Source organism: Phalacrocorax aristotelis, chromosome 1, assembly GCF_949628215.1.
Source record: "Phalacrocorax aristotelis chromosome 1, bGulAri2.1, whole genome shotgun sequence".
In the NCBI taxonomy this organism is placed as follows: domain Eukaryota; kingdom Metazoa; phylum Chordata; class Aves; order Suliformes; family Phalacrocoracidae; genus Phalacrocorax; species Phalacrocorax aristotelis.
Window position 1 is genome coordinate 205,427,928 of NC_134276.1, and position 12,192 is coordinate 205,440,119.

Below are 12,192 nucleotides of genomic sequence, written 5' to 3' on the forward strand. Positions count from 1 at the left end.
CCTGTTATAGCTTCCGAAAGGTATGTAGCTTGCAATTACTGTCTCTGACTGTGGATTAATCGCCATGCGTTTGGTACACATGACAGGCTGCCTAGCTGGGGAGCTCTTTCAAAGAACTGTATGCACTATATCTATGGGAAGTTAGGATAAATATTTATAGCTTTGCAATTATTTGTTTAAAAATAAATAATTCAATGATGTATGCCATTTGGGATAACCTATATCAGCTAGATTCCTGCATTGTAAACAGTTCAGACAGCTGGAATGTCTTGCAGTTGGCAGAATAAAGTTGGCCTGAACTTTGTTCCCCTTCCCTTGCATTGAAGATGATTAGCTTAGACTTTCACTCCTGCAGACCTCGTGTGGTTTTTGTAATGCACAACGGGCTGTCATTGCTGCTGGACAGTCCAAATCGTTGTAACTTTTTGAAAAGACTGTTAAATAAGAAAACTTCCAAATAGTTTTGGGTATACTTTTTAAGAATTATTTCCATATTTCTCTACCAACACATAGGACTGGGCAGATTGTAGGTTTTCTGCTTTCCATGTTTGAATTTCACTTAGAACGAGGCTGACAAAAATCTGTGTACTACATACAGGCCACCTGGTAATGTTTAATTAAAGTGCATCCAGTTTCATACTTTTTCCCTTAGATTTGCATGGATTTGGATGGTATTCCAGACTGAGTTAATCACAGAAAGTTCTTGGCCTTTCTTTGCTTTAGCAATATGAAACTCCAGTTGTCCTGTCTGGTTTTCTGTATCCTTTGACAGACCTGTTTTACAGCTCTCTGTTGTCTGCTTACATTCATCTGAGTGTTCTATTTCCACCTATTTTATTTCAGGTAAATTGACAGTTTTAAGTGCAAGGCAAAACCTGCCCGATGTCATTACCTTCTGTATCCACACTTGTGGGTGGTACAGAGATAAGCACACGGTTGGGCGCTGCAAGCTGGGTAGTTTCACATCATAACTTTGAAATGTTTTCCAGTCTAACAGCTTCTTCAAAAAACAAGACCTTTCTTTGCTGTGGTTTATTTGAAATTGAAACTAAAGGGGTTTATAATATTGCACTAGTTTGCAGATTATCAGCGAATATAGATCTATCCATATAAAATCACTTGGTCTATATTGAAATAAATCATGAGACAGTCATTCCTTTCATTTAGCTCCAGTCTTCACATATTTTCTGAAAGCAGTCTTCAACTTGAGTCTCTGAAGTGCAGCTTTTATCAGCCATACAGTTGACTTGATCGCTATAGCAGGGAGCCAGTAACACCATTCAGCCCAGCTGTTCTTATTAATAACCACTGCATTGGCTTGCTTGTTCCTACGGTATTCTTCTAATATTCCATTTATTAAATTGTCCTAAATGTATTAATATTGAACAAATAATGAGTTCTCCATGTTTTAGAAGTGTAAATACTGTGGAGTCTCAGAAGAAAGCTGACCTCGACTAGTATCATTGCTCATCTCTATTATGCAGCATGTTTTAGGTTTTGTATTGATTTGGCAGGTAGCTTTCTACTTTTTTAGTGATGAGAGCATTACTTTAGCGTTTTTATTTCTTATTTATCTGTTAGGAAAGCCTGCTGCATTTACATGTAAATTTCCTTGAAGTTTCTAACTTGGAAACTGCAGAACAGTGAAAAATCTCAAAGAATCACCTCTAGGATTTTGTATGTTGAAATCTTGGATTGGGTTTCTTTGGAGACAGATTTTGCAAAGAATGAATGCAGGCCAAGTGCAACACAGTGACCAGGGCAGCGTGATAACGCCATGCTGCTGCAGTAGTTGCTTTTAGCTGTAGATCATACTGTCTTTAAACAGTCTTCTGACAATTGAACACTTAAATATTTGTGGTTGAGGATTAAACTGTGTGTTTCAGGTTGTAATTCCCACTGTGCCACATAGCACTTGGTATGAAGTGGTGACTTACACTGTAGTACATCCTAAATACAACTTCTGTGCTTCTAATGGAGTAGTGTTACCTTACCACTGCTGGTCTGTCTCAAGGTCACTTAATAATATATCTCATCTATTTCATTGTGCTTTTCACATACTTGATAATAATGTCACCAACAGTGCAGTACTATCTGGTGGATGTGGAAGGAGTGTCGTACAGCAATTAAAGCCACTTTCATCAAAGTCGAGCAGAGGCTTTGGGTTGCAAAGGAAGAGCTGGGCCATGACTGTGTCTTCGGTATACCTGAGGATTGAGAAGATGGTTCTAAGGAGGGGTGGTAAGGATTGATAAAGAAGGTTAAGAGGGTGGTTGTGAGGCAGAGTTGAGACTAGGGAAGCTTTGTGTAGCCTGGACACTTCTGGGACTCTGGCCCACTGCCAGGCAGACCACTATCCAGCTGCAGCCATTCATAATTTAATCAACTCCTGATTAACGCATCTGCTTAATGTAAGATGGTTAGGATGTTCTGATGACAATTGGTCAGAAGAGTTATGACTGTTGAAGCAAGGGAATAAACCTGGTGAAAAGTGAAGATCGTGAGTGGCATCCAGGAAGAAAACAATATAAAAGTTGCTTTTTCATTTTTATTATTTGCAGTCTGAAAACATTTTTTTCTGCTCCTAGATCACAGAAGAAATGAGAGCTAAGCTTTAGACTTTCTGGCTGGAAGGAGGAGGGAATGGATTGTCGGCGTTAAGCAGGTGATAAGCCTTGGACCACACAGAGCACACTGCAAACAAGACACTTTCTCCCGGTCTGATCTGGCAGTTCAGCTGGGTTAAGAAAAGCTTGCAAACACTGGCAAGGATATCCTAAGGTATAATGACCCAGGCATAAAGGCTTTGTTGTTATTTTTGTCTGTGCTGATTTGTACTTACAGCAGGGGAATAAAAGAATAAAGAACTTTGAAAATGTAATTTGAGTTTAGTAACTGACTTGCTGGCTTTCAGAGCACTGGAGTGAAAGGGCTTATGAGTCGCAAAGGCAACAGAGGAGCAGTGGTAAGGGTGGAAGAGTATCTCTGAGATCTAGTCAGCGTAGTTGGGTGGCACTTCTGAGTGGGAAGGATGGAAAGGCAGGACTGCTGCCTGTGCCGTGTGTTCAGGAGAGAACACAAGGGGCACTAAAGATCAGTTTTAACCTTAAAAAACAAAGTTTGAACAAGTCACAGTAAGTAGTTATGGATGCACACTGGCTTTGTAATACAGCAAGTTACTTGAAATTGATGAACTTAAGTTTTAATACAGAGTATTTCCACAGTGAATACTACCCAGAGGCAAACCAGTGTCTTTTAGGCAATAATAAATGCACAGCTCTAACTGAATTTGTCTGAGTAGTTGAATAACTATGTATTTATGTTGATATATTTAACAGAAAGTATTTTCTTCTTCCTCTCCCATAACAGGAATGTTTGCAGGTCAATAGACTGTATTGGTAACAATCATACCTCAAGTATACAGTGCCTGATGGAATGCTCACCCGATTTATGTAACCTGTTACAGGAGCATATGAAGCCACGTAGCCCTGTCGTCTTGCCTGGGGGGGGGGGGGGGTGGTGGTAACGCACGGTCAGAGGCTGGGTTTGTGCCGCTCTGGCTGGCTGCTTGCAGGACTGCGCCAGGAGCTGCCCCTGCCCCACTGCTGCTTCCTCCATGGATGTTCCTGGCTCTTCCTCCCACCTCCTCTCTTGACTCAGCATTTTCTTCTAATTCACTTATTTCCAACTACCATGAGAACAGTACCTTTTTTTCTAATAGTTTTCTTGATTTTAGTTGTTGGGTATTTTGCTGTGCCAAATCTTATTTTGACTAAATCTTGCATCTTCATTTGTGTTCTCTTTCTTTCAGCCACCTGGTCTTGGTACTGAGCCTTGGTGGCCAGGTTAGTAACTCTTATTTAGACAACGATGGGTGAAAATGGATCAAATTCAAAAGTGCAAATGCTTTCTTCTACCAAACCTAACCTTGCAAAGAGTCCCACCTGGAATCCTCCCTTTCGCTGGCCCCATAGGCTAGATCTCTAGCTTAGAATTGGTATGGGAACATGACTCAGACTTTTAGAGGGTTGACATTTAGGTTGTGAGAATATACTGTATTTTGTGTGTAATATAATATCAAGTCAACAGATAAATACTATGAAATGAGTTAAATAGAAAATTTGCACTCTGTATCCTAACAGCATTTATTTTTTTATTTTTTTTCCCCCAACCATTATTTCTCACTCAGGCAGCTCTAAACTGGAGAGAGCAGAGAGCGCCTTCTCCTAAACGATGTTTAAGTACAAAGTGTAAATACCTGAAATGATCATGCAGTGACTTTTTTCTTATTCTCTTGTTTTTATTCTCTTGTTTTTCCAGTGTATCAAGTTAACCTAAAAATGAATTTATTTGGCTTATGGGCCAAGAAGTTGCATGTGAATCCTAGGTAGAAGGCAGCTGATGGAAAGCTGCATGTTTTCCCAAAGCAACTGTTTTTGGTTTGAACACACTTCTCTTGGCTGGGGTATAAATGTGGGCTGATCTAACTTCAGTTAGGTGTCAGTCTGCTGTTTCTCATCTCCCATATGACATCAAGTATGTCTGGCAAAACAGTTGTTCTTATTTAGCTGCACTAAAGAGCAGTTTCTCTGCCCTTACTAGTAAATCAGTAAAGCAGTGGTGGGCAGGAAGGTCAAATGTGAGCAGGGGAGACAGTGGAGGAGCGCTGGATGTTTAGAAACCAGCAATCTTGCAGTAGGGGAGATTACGGTTTTTAAGTAAATACACTTGAGCCATGACCATAGAATTATTTGTCATATGGGTGAGGAATATACCTTCAGTCCAAACTTGGCACTTCTGAACTGAGAGCGTGACACTCCCTCCTGGGGAAGGCACCTTGCCTTGGCTGGCAGCGGAATTCTGGGCCCACCGCCTCACGGAAAACACCTGTCGGCTGCTGTGTTGGTGACCAGCACAGGTTAGTTATTAAATTCCTCAAGCTGAGGTAACTTTTGTGCTACTCACTCCTTATCTTCTCTCTAAAATATTTGTCCATCAGTTGCATATATATTCTTTATACTTGCCCTTCTCATGTAGGACCTAGAAATTGTGCAAGGTGTTTGCATATGGTGTTGATTACTCCTTGGGTTAGGGGACTGCACTAAAATCTATCAGGCTTCTAACCAGGACCCATTGCGCTAGAGGCTGTACAAAGCGAAAAGGACATGGGTTTCCCCCACCCTGAGTTACGGACGGGAGTGAAAGGAACCTGTAATAGCACTCTGGGATAGGAAATAAAAATGACTCATGCAATCCAAACAAGATTGTGTTGTATCTCAATCAAGGAAAATTCTTAGAGAAGGAATATAAATAGTGAAATGGATCTGGAAGGATTGAAGGAAACTTGAAAGCTTGAGGGGCATCATGGAAGAAAGTATAAAGTTGGCCTTAAAACTGTGGCTGGCATGACAGGTCAGTCGTGTGAAAGTAGATCTCAACAGCATGAAGGGCAAACGTAAGGGTGTGGAGAACACTGAGGCTGAAAACAAGTAGTTCTGTTAAGTGTGATGGAAAACGGCAGAGCAAGAGGTGAGATGAGGATAAATGATACTCTTGGCAAAAGTCTGCTGGGCAGCTGTTCTCTTATGGGTATAAGCAAGACATTTTGTTTGTGAAGGTGAAATGAGATGTGAGATGGACAAGAACTCTGGGAAGATAAGATCTTACATGTCAGCAGGAAAGACCTGCAAGATCTGACTAGCCTAAATCAGAGCACCTGGAGAAAAGTCCAGGTGGAAGGGAATAGGCATCAGTGATGGTTGGGATGGTGGCAGTAAGCACAACGATGAGAAATGTGGGTAGGAGGAAAACAGGAGAAAAGGTCTGATTAAGCCAAAAGGAGCTTCAGCTGATGGCCAGGTGTCTATAAAAGGAAAAGAAATTGTGCAACACCTTTGTGCAGGAGGAGACAAATCAGGAGTATAAAAGCACACCTATGTGATATTAGAATTTGTTAGGAATAAGAAGCAAGCATGGGGATTAAAACAAAACAAGTACTAAACATTTTGGGAGGCAAAACTCTCAAGCATTGCATTCACCCATGTGCACATGCCCACACAGGGACTAAAGAGCGTACTGTGAGGGAAAAGAATAGCTTTAAGGGGAAGGGCAAAAGACAACAGCAAGATGGAGATCAAGGTTAGGGTGGAACTGAGGGCAAGCAGAAGAACTTGAGGAGAAAAGACAAAAGCATGCATTTGATGGTAGAAAGGTGAGAAGTGAAAGAGGTAAATCAGTGGGAGAAAATGGTGCAGTTAGAGGTTCCCTGCAGTTAACAGATGGCAGAAGTCGAAGAGAATATGAGGAGCTGAATCAGAGGTATTTCAGCTTCTACAAGGGGACCCCTCACCTGTTGTCATTGTTTGTGTGCAAAGCTCACTTCCACATTATTCCTTAGAGCTGTGCATGTGAAGGTTTAAGACACTGCAAAAGTGTACTTCCCTTTCGAGGATGAGCATGTGTATAGATCCTCAGTGAAAATACCTCAAACGCAGATAAAGAAAAATCCTCTAGCTCAAAGCTGCTTCACCCCTGCTCCCAGCTGAACTACAAAACACAACTGATTTTGACCTCTGAGCCTTGCTTGGGATGTTACCACTAAGATACGTGTATGGAAGCTCTGGCACACTCTTTTGCAAAGGTTTATCATAATCTTTGCTGTGAAAAACATGCACATAATGTGCAATTTTGTATACATGTTCATTGCAGCCACTATCTCGACGCGCATAGAACTGGACAACAATGTCCTAGTTGGCTCAGACTGAATTGAAGGGTACGGGAATCAGAGCGGAAAAATGTGATGTGACATTGGTGTATAGAGGCTCAAAGACAAGATTTACTCTTTGTGGGCTTTTTATAGCAACCTAAGTGCAAACCACTTTAAAATTATCTAAATTGATAAAGCATAAGCGGAAACTTTCTAATAAGCTGTATAGAAGTAGATCCCCTATATCGTAGGGTTCTCTGCAGGTACAGGCTGGAAATAAGGGCATAGCTTTTCTCAAAGTTGGGTGTTAAGCGTTGTCAGGGTTCCACTTTGTTAGCAGAGTTGTAATTCAGTCTGAAAGTCTTAAAAGCTGCACTTGACACTGAATGTACCTGTCTGTACATACTGTGCAATCACTAGTGCTCTGATGCAGCTGTGTTTTAACAGCCTGCTTCTGTCATGTCCTCTGTACCAAACTGCAAAACTAGCCTCACTCAGCTGCAGGCTCTAGGGTATGCCGTTTGTTTGGATTCGGAGCCTTTTCTTGCTTTCTGAGTAACTTTTTACCTCCAAGCATGAAAAGCAGTGCTAAAGAGGCAGCGCTCAAACTCTACTACTGGGGTTTTATTGCTGCTGCTGCCATAGGTGTGATTTGGTAGAGAAAGCTCAAATCCTGTTGGATGATACGAATGTATGTGGGTGTGCTCGGGGGGCAGGCTGAATCCTGGTAGCCAGTCAGGTCAGTACAGCTTCAGGCACTGTGCAGTCCCAGTTGCCTTCCTACGCAACTGGGGTTTGCCCACAGCATTGGGGAGCTTCTAACTATAAAGGTTTTGCCTGCAGCATAACCCCTGCACACTGCAGCCAGAAAGAGAAAACCAAGCAAGAGAAGGCTGGACTAGAGAAATACCAGAAATGAAAATCACCTTGAAAGGGGTGTCTGAGGAGGAACAAGGCATTAAGGACTTAGGACAATGCAGGTTTCATGCAACTGAGCAAATTTGCAAGCGTGTACAATTGCATGCAACTACGACTGAGAGTTTTCTCGGTGCTTGAGGGAGAAGTAACATCTCAGCAGTATAAACAAGCTGCAATTACTGCAGACCTTCAGCAAAGAAGGGCTTTCCACATGATCTCAAAATGCTCTTCAAAATGAGGAGCTGAAATGGCTTTGGTGGAAGGTTAGGCCGTGTGGCCTAAAAAGCAGGGTGAAATGCAAAGAACACATTAAATTAGGACATGGTGTGGTCAGGGCAAGCCAGTGCAACACACCAACTGGGCTCCTGGAACCCTCAGCATATTCTGAGCCTGTTAAGTTAGAAAGTTAGCCTGATAGTTAAAAGATCTGCAGAGTGGTTAGTAACAATCTTGGTAACATCCAGTAACAGCCAGGCTCTCTCTGACATGACTTCTGACCATTTCAATTCATACACTTAATCAAAATATGGGTTTGTTGAGTGTTGGGCCATCAGCTAGAGCTAGAAAAGAGTTTTCTCTATTGCAGCGTGTAGTATCCCCGGTCACCCCACCCTCAAGATCTGTACCAAATGCTGAACGTCATCACCTCTAACACTGTACGTGGCAAAAGCTTGGTATTCATAGTCTTAAAAGAGTGTGTGAATAAAATCTTGTTTTCTTGTGTGCTCAAATCTCACAGCCTGAACTTCTGGAGTAAACAGTCTTCTCTTGAAGAGACTTCGTTGAAAACACCTTCTGTTTTGATCTATAAAATTGTTGCTGTAACAGTTGATTTCTTTAACCACTTGACTCTCGCCTCTGAAAATGTAGTGTGTCTGTATGAAGAACTTACTGTGGTGAAGCCAAGGAAAGAAATTAGTTTTGCATTTTGGCTTAAATCCTGTGAACAGTTACGTGAGTAACTTATGCATGTAAACAGCCATAGTGAGCTCAATGAGGCTATTCATCTGCAGAGTTAAGCATGCGTGTAAATGTTTGCAGCTCTGGGGCTCTCGTAAGGAGAGCGGTTAGCTCTGTCTTCGGCAGCACGACTGAGCTCCACGGATTTCAGCGAGTCAAGTGGAAGTTGTCTTTCACATCTGCAGCTCCCACTTTGATCCACAGTTACAGTCCTGAGTGTGAAAGATCACAGGCATGTAAGAAAATTGATCTTTTGGGTAAGTAGGGCCAAAGTCCCATGAAGAGCTTGACTGTCAAGTCAAATGAAGAGCTGGACTTGGTTCAAAGAGGATCCATCCCAGTGTTGAAACATGGAATATCAAAGACTCTGCTGAGCTTTTCTGCTCTCTGACTGCTCACTCTTCACCAGATGGTCTGGTGCGGGGTTCCATCCCAGCACGTACTCCACCTGCTGTATCTCTGGCCTAATGTCAAAAGGACCAAAAAAATCAGGTTCATGAATCTGAGGTTTTTTTAGATCTTATGCTACACTTGTTCAAATTTTTTAGCGCTCTTTCTCTCCTCCTGTTTTTACTTTAAAAAAGTGATGTATTCATTGTTCAGGTGAGCCTGGAGGCCTGGAGAAGTTGGTAGGAAGAAAACAAAAATCTTACAAGAAAACATGGTGTCCATTGGCAGTAGCTGCTCTCCTTTGACTTGCTGCTCCTCCAAAATAGTTTCATCATTCACTGCATATGCTTTACTGTGAATATAACTTTGAAATATCACTTAAGCCTAGTACTTTTTCTAGGATTTCACTCTTACTGAACTTCCATCTTGCCTGCACCAAACAGAATTATTTTGCTCTAAGTGAAGGAAGGTTGGGTCTGGTACCATTGAATGCCACATTACTCTGAGCACAGTTGAAGCCACCAGTGACAGGCTGGCAGTTTTCTTAAAAAATAGTAATGTAGCTTCTGATCGGTATTTCACTAGACACACTTAAGAACTAAAATAGCCATCACTGTGAGCTCTGGTGAGGAAGCCAGGACGACATTTCCCATTGAAGTGAACAGTCCATACCATCAGGGGTTTTCTGAGAAAGCACTTGCAAGTTGGTTTTCATAAAAGTTAATTAAAAAATTACTCATAACTCAGTTCACAGGATCTGTGGGGAGTAATTTGTGAACACTTCAAAAGCAAAGCAAGCTGCCTGGATAGAGGACCTGATCCAAAACACGTTCATGTAACATATCATGGTTTCTGCTTGGTGTGTGGTAAGAAGAGAGTGTGGCAGGGTTGGGAAAAATGCGGAGCGCGTAGCTTGGGAGGAGATGGGAACAGCTGAACTGCAGCAAGTACAAGGAGGAAACTGACTTTGCCTGTGGGTAATAAAAGGCTGAAGTGAACTTGCCAAGCAGGTTCCCAGTTTTGTAAGATACTTAGAAGAGCAGGAGAGGTGTGGTTGGCTAGCAGGAATGCAGCACAAGGAAGACGCTTCTTTAAACAAATTGGTGGGGTTTGAGTTCCTACAAACCGTGCAATCTTGTACCAGCATTTTTGGTTTTGCCTGGGAAAGATTACTTCTCAGGGTGGGAGAAAAAAATCGGTGGTGGGACCTAATAAGGATAAAGTGATCCTTGAAATGTCCTGGGGTGGGGGGAGAGGTGGAGGAATGAAGAATGACAAGTTTAGAAAGCAATCCGTTTTCACGTGTAGATTTTTGAGACCTCAAAGTGACACCTGAAGTGGCATTTTATGATACCATGCCATGTAATGAATACACATTTATCTGAATCTCTATTGTATGTAATCCTCTGATAAGAAGGAAGCAATGCAAGCAATTATTTAGATAATGTAAATCAACCTTTATTACATTTTACAGCTAGGTGGACAATTAACAGTTCTGAAAAGTGCTGCGGAGCAGCTCTTTCCCCTTCTGTGTCCTCAGACAGCAAACTGATATGAGTTTAGTGATGCTGGAAAGAACTGAAATAGATTTTTTTTTTTTTAAAAATCCACCCTTTTTGGAAATAAATTGTCAGACCCTACGAAGTATTTCTAGAGATAAATGAGTTCTTTACAGTTTGGAAAGGGTGTTGTGGTCAAGGTTGTCCTGAATTTACTTCTCTGTCATTTCTGCCTTCCACATTTTCCATTTAGAACTGAACTCCCACTCAGGCAGCTCTTCCACAACAGAAGGGTGGCTTCAGCTGCCTTGATTCATAAGGCATGGGCTTTCTATTCATATAATTAAAAAAATGACAGCAGTCAGGCCTTTTCTGGACCTCAGGCACCTGCCAGCCTTCTCTGGGTGCCAAAGTTGGAATGGCTGCATAAGTCAAAAAGGGTTCTCTCTTATAGCTGCCGATTAGGCTACAAGATCCAGCTCAGCCTGCCCCCAGGAGGGGGTTGGCTCCTCCACAGGTAGCTCTTCTCTTGGGCCTATCCGCAGCCCCAGGATCACGTGAAAAGTATTTCAGAAGGGACCAGCATCTGTCACTAAACCGAAAGCTTTGTTTTGGCAATTCAGGGCTCCTCTCCTCACCTCTTCTGGAGCATGTGACGTGCTCTAGGGACTCACAGAATGTACAGGTGCTGTCACAGACCACATCACGTGCCTATCGAAACTTGTATTTAAAACAATGAAACAAATCCTTGCTTTGCTAGGGGACAAAATATACATAACGGTAAGATCCAGAGAGAGGGTGCCAGGGTATGTGACTTATTGTGAACTCGCACACTTCAGTTACATGATTCAGGAGCCTGGCTGGAGTCAATTTTTGTCTCATTGGTATTTATGCAGATTTATTAAGCAACCACTTTTCAATGTTTCTTCTTTCAGCGATTAAGATCCATTTGATATGTGAAGGATTTTTGCATCTCTTTCTCCTTCTCCCTCCCCATTATCTCCAAGCATCGGAAACGACCAGCACAAGGGAGCTCCCTTGGAGCAGCCTCTGGGCCAGAGCCTGTGGTGAGATGACAAATCCTTTCTGCACGTTTACTGGAATTTGGGGCTATCCATCACGTACACTTAGCATTCCTGCCTCTAAGCCAGGGCAAGATCGTACAAGTAACAACGTATGGTACAACTGCGATTTTACATGAACAGGCTGGGAGAAGCCAGGTTATCTCCCATGTTCAAGACAGCGATCCCAGGCTGATAGTGACGTGTTAGATTTACGTTAACATTATTCATTCCATCACAAGTGGACCCCAAAGCCCTTAACTGCCATCCAGTACATACATTTAAACATTTTTTGGGTGACCTTATTTAATGTAAATATGTTCTAATGAGAAGTAAGTACAGGATCTTCTGCTTAAACCTTGCCTGCAGTCTCTGCAAGATGCTTTCCTAATTCCATGGTGTAGAAACTTCAGGTACAATTATCTTCCAGTTATGCTGATACACTTGAGAAAATCTAATGACGTTATGGCAAATGTGTTTTTACTTGCAGCAGTTTGTCTTGAGTTAACTGTTTCCCAGAATCACCCAGGCCACTGATCTGAAGAGCTGCTTGCTTCTAATTTGGAATAAAATTTGTGAATAGACAGAAAGCTCTTTACTGTGGATTTTTCCATGTAGATGTTGTTTATATGAGTGAGAAGCTGAGGTGAGCAGTGAG